At 42.1% G+C, this 12,633-nt stretch overlaps 1 long non-coding RNA gene across 1 annotated transcript; it reads left to right on the top strand.

Annotated features, from left to right (window-relative positions):
• Positions 1–9,358: 9,358 nt before the first annotated feature.
• Positions 9,359–11,288, top strand: LOC127338596 (uncharacterized). The gene is made up of 3 exons (XR_011754219.1): positions 9,359–9,400; positions 9,508–10,615; positions 11,061–11,288. It is a non-coding gene; the product is annotated as an uncharacterized lncRNA (long non-coding RNA).
• Positions 11,289–12,633: the final 1,345 nt, after the last annotated feature.

The following is a 12,633-nucleotide window of genomic DNA, read 5'->3' as shown; positions in this document are numbered from 1 at the left end:
GCGTCGTCTAATTCCGAAGATGAAGGAAGTGGTAAGAAATGAGGTATTACGACTTCTTGAAGCTGGTATTATATATCCTATTGCTGATAGTAGATGGGTTAGTCCTGTACATTGCGTTCCCAAGAAAGGAGGAATGACTGTTGTGCCTAATGATAATGATGAGCTCATCCCTCAAAGAGTAGTTGTAGGGTATAGAATGTGCATTGATTTTCGAAAAGTTAATAAAGTTACTAAGAAAGATCACTACCATTTACCATTTATTGATCAAATGTTAGAAAGATTGTCTAAAAATAGTCATTTTTGTTTTCTTGATGGTTATTCTGGGTTTTCACAAATTGCTGTTAAAGCTAAAGATCAAGAGAAAACCACTTTTACTTGTCCCTATGGAACTTATGCTTATAGACGCATGCCTTTTGGTTTATGTAATGCTCCTGCTACTTTTCAAAGATGCATGTCTGCTATTTTTCATGGTTTTTGTGAAAGTATTGTAGAGGTATTCATGGATGATTTTTCCGTCTATGGGAATTCTTTTGATAGTTGTTTGCGAAACCTTGATAAAGTTTTGCAGAGATGTGAAGAAACTAACCTTGTTCTTAATTGGGAGAAATGCCACTTTATGGTTAATGAAGGAATTGTATTGGGACATAAAATTTCTGAGAGAGGTATTGAAGTTGATAGAGCTAAAGTTGAAGCAATTGAGAAGATGCCCTATCCGAGGGATGTTAAAGGTATTCGTAGTGTTCTTGGTCATCTTTGGGTTTTATAGGAGATTTATTAAAGATTTCTCCAAGATTTCAAAGCCTCTTACTAATCTTCTTCAAAAAGATGTACCATTTGTTTTTGATGATGATTGTAAGGAAGCTTTTGAAACTCTTAAGAAAGCCTTAACAACTGCTCCTATAGTTGAACCTCCTGATTGGAACTTACCCTTTGAGATTATGTGCGATGCTAGTGACTTTGCTGTAGGCGCTGTTCTTGGACAGCGAGTAGATAAAAAGCTGAATGTTATTCATTATGCTAGTAAAACTCTTGATGCTGCTCAAAGAAATTATGCTACGACTGAAAAAGAATTATTAGCTGTAGTCTTTGCTTGTGATAAATTTAGATCTTATATTGTTGATTCAAAAGTTACTATTCATACTGATCATGCTGCAATTAGATACCTAATGACAAAGAAAGATGCTAAGCCAAGGCTCATTAGATGGGTACTTCTTTTGCAAGAATTTGATTTACATATTGTAGATAGGAAAGGTGCTGATAATCCTGTTGCTGATAACTTGTCTAGATTGGAAAATATTGCTTATGATCCTGTTCCTGTTAATGATAGTTTTCCAAATGAACAATTGGCTGTAATAAAGGTGAGCTCGCGAGGCAGGTCCTTGGTATGCTGATTATGCTAACTTTATTGTTTCCAAGTACTTGCCTCCAACCTTTTCAGCTCAGCAAAGGAGGAAGTTCTTTTATGACTTGAGGCATTATTTCTGGGATGACCCACACTTATACAAAGAAGGAGTGGATGGTATTATGCGAAGATGTGTTCCTGAATATGAACAACAGGAGATATTGAGTAAATGTCATGGTAGTGCTTATGGAGGACATCACGCCGGAGAAAGAACCGCGCAAAAGGTTCTACAATCAGGTTTTTATTGGCCAACTCTCTTCAAAGATGCGAGGAGGTTTATTTTATCTTGTGATGAATGCCAAAGGGTTGGTAATATCTCCAGACGTAATGAAATGCCTATGAATTATACTCTTGTTATTGAACCGTTTGATTGTTGGGGATTTGACTTCATGGGACCTTTTCCGTCTTCAGAAGGTAACACTCATATACTTGTTGCTGTTGATTATGTTACTAAATGGGTGGAAGCTATACCTACAAAGAGTGCTGATGGTGAGACCTCTTTAAGAATGCTTTTAGATATTATTTTTCCTAGATTTGGAGTACCTAGATATATTATGACTGATGGAGGTTCTCATTTTATTCATGGAGGTTTTAGAAAAACTCTTGCTAAGTATGGTATTAATCATAGAATTGCTTCCGCTTATCATCCTCAAACTAGTGGTCAAGTAGAATTATCAAATAGAGAGATTAAATCTATTTTGGGGAAGACCGTTAATAAAACTAGAAAGAATTGGGCTAGTAAATTGAAGGATGCACTTTGGGCTTATAGAACTGCTTACAAAAATCCTATGGGAATGTCACCTTATAAAATGGTTTATGGGAAAGCTTGTCATTTACCTTTAGAACTAGAGCACAAAGCTTATTGGGCTGTTAGAGAATTAAATAAAGATCCTAAACTTGCCGGTGATAAGAGGTTGTTGCAATTAAGTTCTCTAGATGAATGGAGAAGTGAAGCTTATGAAAATGCTAAACTCTTTAAAGAGAAAGTTAAAAAATGGCACGATAGAAGGATTATCAAAAGAGAATTTAATATTGGGGATAAAGTCCTATTGTATCGGTCTCGTCTCAGATTCTTTGCAGGGAAATTACTCTCGAAATGGGAAGGACCATATATTGTCGAGGAGGTGTATCGTTCAGGAGCAATCAAAATTAGCTCTCTCCAAGGCAATGCCACGCAAGTGGTGAATGGACAAAGACTCAAGCATTATATCTCAGGTGATTCTTATAATGTTGATGTTGATATTATTCAAGTGGAAACACCGGAAGCCTTCATCAAAGGGCAAATTGACAGTCCGCCAGAACTCAACTTTGAATAGGTAACAGTACTGGTAATGAAAAGTTCGCAATTTACCTTCCGAACAATATTTTTGCTGTTTTTGGAAAATAAGAAAAATTACGAGTTCGAAACGGAGTGGAAAGGACGCACGAGGGCGTGCCACCACAGGCCGGCGCGGCCTGACCTGGGCCCGCGCCGCCCTATGGTGGCACCGCCTCGTCGCCCCTTTCCGACTTTGGTTCGATCTGGTACTTTCCGTCTGTTGTAAAAATTTATTCTATATAATCCCCCGGGCCCCTGGAGGTCCGTATATCGTTTTCTCGACGAGTTTTGTTTTGAGCTGTTTCTGCCAGGATCTGTTTTCAGTTTAGAAGCGCCATGGTTTCCCACAACAAGGACAAGGAGCCTTCGGAGGAAGATATCCAAGACCCCGAGTTGAAGGAAGAAGTCAAGGAGGATGAAGAGGAAGTCGAGGAAGTTCCGCGAGTGCGCCCGCGCACCACCATTGCAAGCATCGGAGTGGTGTCAAACCCGTTCAACGCCAAGAAGAGTGCACGGATTAGCACTGGAGGAGGAGTTCCACGTCATTACCTAGCTTCAAAGACATCTCCTCCAGGCACCTACAACCCCTTCCGCAATCTAATTTACAATAGTCAAATTGAAAGGACTCCCAAGGCAGCATTGCCTAGCAATTGGGATATAGATCGTTCTAACACTGCAGGAAGGACGAGGCCTGAAGCTGAAGAGTGGGGAAATAACTCCAAGAGTTGGGGCTCGCCGTCGGATATACTTTTTAACCGCGTCGAGCATAATTCGGAGATGATCCACAATCTCATGTACAAGATTGATGAGCTTCAGGAGCTTATTGAGAAGCTTGTCCAGAATTCATCACCACCATCGCCGCAGGAGTAATTCATCATCGGTATTGGCATCCCCTTGGTTTGTTCCAAGCTTGGGGGAGTGCCGCGGTATCACATTATCACTACCTTTTACTTTTAATTGTCAAGTAGTGTCATATCATGAGTAGGGAAGTTATCATATAAGATGGGTTGTAGTTTGGAAGTATCTCTTCTTTAGTTGGTTGTCTATGTATCCCTTGGTGTGAGTTATCGTTATGGAATATTAATGAGAAGTCTTATCATTTACATATTGCACATCTTATTTTAGTTTGCAATCTCTACTATATGATTTACCTTGTTGTTAGTATTGGTATCACTTTGGGAGCATTGAATAAATCTATTTGGTTTTGGCAAACTTAGCATTGGTCAATAGCAACAACACTTTGAGGTTTAATTAGAAAAGAGAAATACATATAGATGTTTCATTGTCTTTCTTTCTTGTTAGCTCATAGCTTATTATTCTGAAGTTAAGATTGTTTGTGCTTACAAGGAAGATGCATGATTGTTTCTATCATATGTATATTTGTTTGTTTCCCTCGACTCTTATGCTTGCTAATTAACCTTGCTAGCCAAAGACCTGTACTGAGAGGGATTACTTCTCGTGCATCCAAACCTTAACCCAAACCTATGTCATTTGTGTCCACCATACCTACCTACTACATGGTATTTTCTGCCATTCCAAGTAAATACTTCATGTGCTACCTTTAAATAATTCAAAACTTAGTATCTCTTATTTGTGTCAATGTTTCATAGCTCATGAGGAAGTATGTGGTGTTTTATCTTTCAATCTTGTTGGGCAACTTTCACCCATGGACTAGTGGCTTCATCCGCTTATCCAATAATTTTGCAAAAAGAGCTGGCAATGGGATTCCCAGTCCCAAATTAATTAAACTAAATAGACACTCCTCCATGGTATGCGATTGATGGACGGCACCCGAAGGATTCGGTTAGCCATGGCTTGTGTGAGCAAAGGTTGGGGGGAGTGTCATCATCATCATAAAGCTAAAATAAAAAGGCACTCCTTCATGGTATGAGATTGTTGGCAGGCACCCGAGGATTCAGTTAGCCATGGTTTGTGAAAGAAAGGTTGGAAGGAGTGCCACACAAAATGAAAATAATATGGGAGCCGCTCTTTGAAGGTTTGTCTGGCAAGGGGGTTAGAGTACCTGCTACCAGTCGTTGACAACAACAAACACCCCTCAAAATGTTACTTTTATTCTCTTTATATGATTGCAAAACTGAAAAAGCTCTAGCACATGATTTAATCCCTGCTTCCCTCTGCGAAGGGCCTGTCTTTTACTTTATGTTGAGTCAGTAAACCTATTTCCCTCCATCTTGAGCAAGCATTTGAGTTGTTGTGATCAAACCATTATATTGTGATTCACTTCATCATGTCTTTTATTCTTCCTTGATTAGTACAAGTTTTATCTGAATGAATAAAGCTTTGCAAGTTATCAATGATCGTGAAAAGACCATTATGATTGAGTATGCAAGTTGTGCCTTATAAACTTTAACATGAGAGCGCTGCTCAATGAGATAAATATAATCTGTTAATTGTTCTCTGACCAGGAACGAAGTTTGCCATCACCAATTATGATTTCTTATGCACCTTTACTTGTGATTACCTTATACTTGTTTCAAGTTGAGTTATGAGAGGTTGTTTACTATAATGTTTTGTGTGAATGAATATGATGCTTCTTGTCCGTATTTTATTTATCGACTCTTCACTCCATAAACATGTGGTCCTGTCTATCGAGCTCAGTTTCGCTTGGGGACAAGCGAAGTCTAAGCTTGGGGGGAGTTGATACGTCCAATTTGCATCACTATTTTATATCATAATTTGCTGTTATTCATTGATATATTTCATATTGGGACACAATACTTATGTTATTTCATCTATTTTGCATGTTTCATCATTATTGGAGGATCAAGCACCGGAGCCAGGATTCTGCTGGAAAAAGCACCGTCAGAATGCAATATTTCGGAAGATCAACTGTGGGAGGAAATTATACCAAAAATCCTATTTTTCAAGATGACGGAGGAAGCCAGAAGGAGGGACCAGGAGGACCCAGGGTGGGCCCACACCCTAGGGCGGCGCGGCCCATGCCCTGGCCGCGCCGCCATGTGGTCTGGGGGGCCCACGACCCCTTTCGCCTCCTTTTCTTCGCGAAACCCTTCGTCCCGAAGACCTAAGCCACAGAGGGTTCCTCACGAAGAGTGACAGCCGCCTCTGCGGGGCGGAGAACACCAGAGAGAAAAGAGCTCTCCGGCGGGCAGGAATCCGCCGGGGAAATTCCCTCCGGGAGGGGGAAATCGACGCCATCGTCACCGTCATCGAGCTGGACATCATCGCCATCACCATCATCATCATCTCCACCATCATCACCGCCATCTCCTCCGCAGCACCTCGTCACCGCCGTAGCAATTTGGGTTTGATCTTGATTGTTTGATAGGGGAAACTCTCCCGGTATCGATTTCTACTTGTTGTTGATGCTATTGAGTGAAACCATTGAACCAAGTTTATGTTCAGATTGTTATTCATCATCATATCACCTCTGATCATGTTCCGTATGATGTCTCGTGAGTAGTTCGTTTAGTTCTTGAGGACATGGGTGAAGTCTAAATGTTAGTAGTGAACTATGGATGAGTAATATTCAATGGTGTGATATTTAAGTTGTGGTGTTATTCTTCTAGTGGTGTTATGTGAACGTCGACTACATGACACTTCACCATTTATGGGCCTAGGGGAATGCATCTTGCATTCGTTTGCTAATTGCGGGGTTGCCGGAGTGACAGAAACCTGAACCCCCGTTGGTATATCGATGCAGGAGGGATCGCAGGATCTCAGAGTTTAAGGCTGTGGTTAGATTTATTCTTAATTACTTTCTTGTAGTTGCGGATGCTTGCAAGGGGTATAATCACAAGTATGTATTAGTCCTAGGAAGGGCGGTACATTAGCATAGGTTCACCCACACAACACTTATCATAACAATGAAGATTATTTAGCCGTATGTAGCGAAAGCACTAGACTAAAATCCCGTGTGTCCTCGAGAACGCTTGGTCATTATAAGTAAACAAACCGGCTTGTCCTTTGTGCTAAAAAGGATTGGGCCACTCGCTGCAATTATTACTCTCGCACTTTACTTACTCGCACTTTATTCAACTGTTACATCAAAACCCCCTGAATACTTGTCTGTGAGCATTTACAGTGAATCCTTCATCGAAACTGCTTGTCAACACCTTCTGCTCCTCGTTGGGATCGACATTCTTACTTATCGAAGATACTACGATACACCCCCTATACTTGTGGGTCATCAATAGCCATCATGCTTATATATATCTTGCTATCACGTACTAGCTTGTATTGCTTAGCATAAGTTGTTGGTGCACATAGGTGAACCATAGTATATAGGCTTTGGGCTTGACAAAGTAAACGCTAGTTTTATTCCGTATTTGTTAAGCCCATCTCGTAAAAGTTTTAAATCGCCTATTCACCCCCCTCTAGGCGACATCTGTGTCCTTTCACTTGATAACCCACAAGTATAGGGGATCGCAACAGTCTTCGAGGGAAGTAAAACCCAAATTTATTGATTCGACACAAGGGGAGGTAAAGAATACTTATAAGCCTTAACAACTGAGTTGTCAATTCAGCTGCACCTGGAAAAGCACTAGTAACAGGGGTGATGTGAAAGCAGTAGTAATATGAGAGCAATAGTAACAGTAACACAGCAGCAGAAGCAGTAACACAGAGGCAATGGCACCAGAAAATAGTTGATACTACTTCCAATGACATATAGAACAAGTATATGATGATAAAAGATGGATCGGGGTTCCCAGCTATCTTCACTAGTGGTAACTCTCCAATAACAAGTGTTGGGTGAACAAATTACAGTTGGGCAATTGATAGGATTGAAATGGCATTAAGACAGAACATCAATTTATTAATCATGTAGGCATGTTTTCCATATATAGTTATATGTGCTCGCAATGAGAAACTTGCATAACATCTTTTGTCCTACCAGCCGGTGGCAGCCGGGCCTCAAGGGAATCTACTGGCAATTAAGGTACTCCTTTTAATAGAGCACCGGAGCAAAGCATTAACACTTGGTGAAAACATGTGATCCTCATATCACAGCCTTCCCTCTGGTTGTCCCAATTTCCGTCACTTTGGGGCCTCAGGTTCCGGACAGCAATATGTGCAAACAACTTGTAGATACAATCTAAACAATACATATAGAGCTTAAATCTAAGATCATGCCACTCGTGCACTAGTGACAAGCATTAAACACAACAAGATTGCAGCAACAATAACTTCACAAACTTTATAGATAGACTAATCATAATGTAACAATCCATCGGATCCCAACAAACACAACACCGATTACATCAGATGAATCTCAATCATGTAAGGCAGCTCATGAGATCATTGTATTGAAGTACATGGGAGAGAGAGTACCAACTAGCTACAGCTAGAACCCGTAGTCCATGGGGGAACTACTCACGGAGCATGATGGAGGCGGTGGCGTCGATGGAGATGGCTTCCGGGGGCACTTCCCCGTCCCGGCGGCGTGCCGGAACAGAGATTCTGTCCCCCGAATTGGAGTTTCGCGATGGCGGCGGCGCCCCTGGAGTCTTTCTGGAGTTTCGTCAATTCGTATCGAGGTTTTAGGTCGCGAGGGGTTATATAGGCGAAGAGGCGGCGCAGGAGGGCGCCTGGGGGTCCCACCCCATAGGGCGGCGCGCCCCCCTTCCAGGCCGCGCCGGCCTATGGTCTGGGGGCCCCAGGCCTCCCCTCTGACTCCCCTTCGGTGTCCTGGTCCGTCTCGGTGAATTATGATGTTTGGTCTTCGTTTCGTCGAATTCCGAGAATATTGCGCGAACAACCTTTCTGGAACCAAAAACAGCAGAAAGCAGGAACTGGCACTTCGGCATCTTTACTATTAAATGAGAGTTGGTCGTTTGACACTCAACGCACTTTGGTGGTCGTCATTAAAACAATCCGGACCGTCCAATCCTTCCAAACCAATATCCACCGTATGATCTCATTGCTCACCCCCACTCGCGGAATGCCGGAAACCTCTCCCTCAACCCTGACCTCTCGCTCGCGTAGTTCTCTAGATCGAAACTCGCCGCCGCGCCGCCTTCCTCACCCACCTCCCCGGCGATCCCAGTCCCACCCACCGCTAGGCGGGCCTCCGAATCGCCCGGCGCCTCTCCTCCGCTTGTTGTTCTCCTGGTCACCGCGAAGCACCCCCACGCGTGGGAGCAATGGAGCATACGCGCTTGGTGGCTAGCCCCGACCGCCATGCTCGCAGGCACTCCCGTCATGGAGCACTAGAGGCAGGGGTAAGCGATCGAAAACCAGGGTACACGGCTGCGCTCCAGGCCCGTGCGTTGCTCCACCTCCGACTCACACGTGACGCCCTTCATCCACTGGCTGCCCCTACCCCAGCTGATCCGCGCAGCCTTCCCCTCCTCTCGTTGTTGCGCCTCCCAGCGCCTGCGCTCAACCTCTCTGGCTCATTCGCCCCGGAAGACCGCATCATCCTCATGATTCCAGGTTTCCGCCGCCAACATGATAGCCTCCCCTCCCGATCTACCCGCCCCTGCGCCCTCGCTCCGAAGCTGTTCAGTTCTGCATACTGACGAGCGTATCGCTGTCCGCCATGAGTTCCATACCCGCCGTCCAGTTTCCTTGCATTGCTACCTTTGACTTTGATCTATATCTTTATTCCATAGGTTGGACTCAAGGTAGATTATCATGGTCACCAACTACCAGATGTGATGCTGTGTCAGTCTGCTGGCAAGAGATGGATAAGCAAGGTAAGGTGATGCCACATGCTGATTTTTAGTTTAGTTTTGGCGGAATTCATTTTGAATTTGATATTGATGTACAGTTGTTTATAGCGCTGACTCTATTTGTTTCTCAGTTCGTTAAGCAGGATTTTGTCAGCCTGGTATTCTTTCCACTTCTCACTCTCGAGGCTTCTACCAGACTACGATAATTAGGTACATATATATATTCCTTGCTTAGCAAGACTGTTATCCTTCTAATTTTGAGTTAGCTATGTTACGGACAATGTTTAACGGAATACAGATGTAAAACTATCAAGGGGTGATTAGAAGCACTGTAAGATAAGGGGATTAGGCGAAATGGATGTACTGGCTTGTTCATTTTAAATTTTCATACTTGACCTTAATTGCCATTCTCCACATGTATTACAGTGTTTTGTTTGTGCAAAAAATGCAATGTGCTGAACATGTAATGCCAATATTGTTGGACATTTGAATATCCATTATTTTCGTTTTGTTCTTCCTTCTCTGTTTACTGGCAGCGGGGTGAAATTACCCCTGGAAAATGTAAGACCATCTCCAACTAACTTACCGATTGTTGTCCATGTGTGTTCTTTTGTTCCACTACATCTGCGTTTCATGTGTTTCATAATTTCCCTGCTTCTAAAATCTTTACAGATCAAGAAATTCTGCCCATGCGGCAACTTAAAATCGAACATGTTATCTGGATTTCAATTAAATGTAACCATCTCACAAGGGTTGATGTTGTAGAGGGGACCTGTACCGATAGCAGTTCGAATTAAATCAGGTGCTACCGTTGGCCATGTGGCTTCCAACCAAATTAAACTGAAAGCTTTCTCCTAGGTGAGTCCCTCTTCTTTCTTCATACCTTACCAATTACTAGAGTTTTGATCTGCTCGTACAGTTCTCACAATCCTATTCCTTTTAATGTTCTTATTTTATCATGGCGTGCAGGCGGGACATGCGGTTTTGCCAATCTGGAGAAACACATGTACGGGATGGCGACGGTGGGGTGAGCGCTATCAGGTCAGGTGTGTCGAGGACCTCACCCCCTCCTATGCACCTCCATCCTCGTCAAGGCCGCCAACTTCTGTGCCTCATCCTATGGGTTACCGCCAATGCCGACAACATCTGCAACCCAACCAGCCACCATTTCCTCCTTATCGAGATCTTCGAGAAGATTGCGCTCTGGAAGACTGGCGTCATGCCCATCCATTACCTACGGTAAGCTCTATTCTTGCCTGCATTATGCTGCTACGTCAGTCTACTCTGCACTGGATGCCTAATCTGGGTCCTGAAACAATTTCTTGTAATATAACCTGTTCTCATGCTTTGATGTATGATGCTTTGTGCTAACTATGTTCCTTGTGTTAGATTTACATCAAACAGTTCTAGGGATTTCAGAAAAATCAAATTTTGTTTCAGAATTTTTATATTAAGGAAGTTGCTGGTAGGCTGAACCATTGAATATATGATTACCGAGTGCGGATACAGATCTTGAAGCAGTGAATCTTAATTTTTGCACAACGAATATCTTATTTTAGGGTGCATTGGGAGTGACAGGGTGGCTGCCGATTATTTTCCCCCCTTCTCATAGAACTCACATCTATACTATTATATTGGAGTTGGTCTTTGGTCACTCAACGCGTTTGTTGGTCATCATTGCAAGCATCTGGACAGGCTCCACTGGAATGCCCTCCAGCTGAAGTACTTTATGGCCATTCCAAGCAGTTCGTTCACTGCGCGCACCCCAAAGCACATGCCATCGCCGACGTTGCCATGTCAAGGGTGAGCGAGGTCCACACATTTGCTCTTCAATTTGTTGGAAATTGTGTATCAATGCAAGTGACAACGCAGTGTTTCATCCGTTTAGGTATTTTGCTTGTGTCGGGGGAAGCGGTTACGAGGAGGGCTACCCGGCAACGCAAATGGCATGGAGTGGATGCCTCCATGTCATGCTACCATGGCCATGCTGTTGTAGACCAGCGTGCTCATGGTGAACCAGACTATCATGGTTAGTATACGCCAGCTCTGCATTAGAGCGGTTCTACAATAGCTCAATTTGATTTTGTGTTAGAAGCGGCATTACAGGTTTTTTCTACTCTATATCTTGATTTTTACTATGTACTACTGCAGGTGGCTATTATGGAACCTTTTAATAAAGCATCCTTTATAAAAAAATGTAGTTATTACGGACACTTTTCTGAAACATATTTTTTGACTGCGACTCCAATAAACTTAATAGATAGAGCATCTTTGTCAAAAACCAAAATTTGTAGGGAATAGGTTAGGTCTATGGAGGGAGAAGATCATGAGATTATTTAGATTTGGTTTAGTGACGGGTGTTATGATGAATGTAGTTTCCTTTCACTTAATTCATTTTTAGACCCTTAAGCTGACTCTAATTTAATAACAATTGTTGTCTCATTTTTAGACCATAACGTTTTATGAAAATTTCTGTCTCAAATTGTTCCTTCTGACACTAATTTAATAACAATTGTTTTTTGGAACTGCAGTTATTATAAACAAAAAAAACATGTCATCATGCACGGAATACCAAATCAAAAGTGATGAGCTATAATTTATGTTTTCTTTCAGCACTGTACTGACTGTCCAGTCGTGTAGATGAAACAACAGTTCTTATTAGTAATAACATGTTGTTTGATCATAAGAGGCTAACAAACAATATTGGGTTGATTGAAAAACATGGATAAAAATTCAATTAATCATGTTCTTTTTGATTATTTTATTAACCGTCTACTCTGAACTACTTTGAATGCATCAAACTGACGCCTCCAATGGCTGCTCCAAGCATTGTCCACAACTTTTGGCAGATAAAATTCTGTAGGATTGAAATCAGTGAGGAAGACAGATGAATCACTCTTGTGAGGAGGGCACGTTGTAAATTAATGTGATGTGACTATTATGAGTAGAGGAACTTATTATCATACAAAAGGATTTTAATTTATTTTCTTCCTTGCCATTCCTTTATCCAACAAAGTGATGCAACTAATTAATTTTTATTATATGGAATATTTTTCTTGTTCAAATGGGGGATGTGTATTAGATTTGGAGCTTCAATTTTCTTGACAAGGAAAGAAATTTGAATAGCCGTAGCAACGCACGGGCATTCAACTAGTCTTGTTAATAGGTTAGTTCCGGAAAATGCATAAAATCATTATAAAGTGTGAGCAAAACATGTAGGAATTGTCATAAAACAAGCATGGAACATCACAAATTAT

This window comes from Lolium perenne, chromosome 3 (assembly GCF_019359855.2).
Source record: "Lolium perenne isolate Kyuss_39 chromosome 3, Kyuss_2.0, whole genome shotgun sequence".
Lineage (NCBI taxonomy): Eukaryota > Viridiplantae > Streptophyta > Magnoliopsida > Poales > Poaceae > Lolium > Lolium perenne.
The sequence above is the reverse complement of the archived record's forward strand: the minus strand, read 5'-3'. Positions and strand labels throughout refer to the sequence as shown.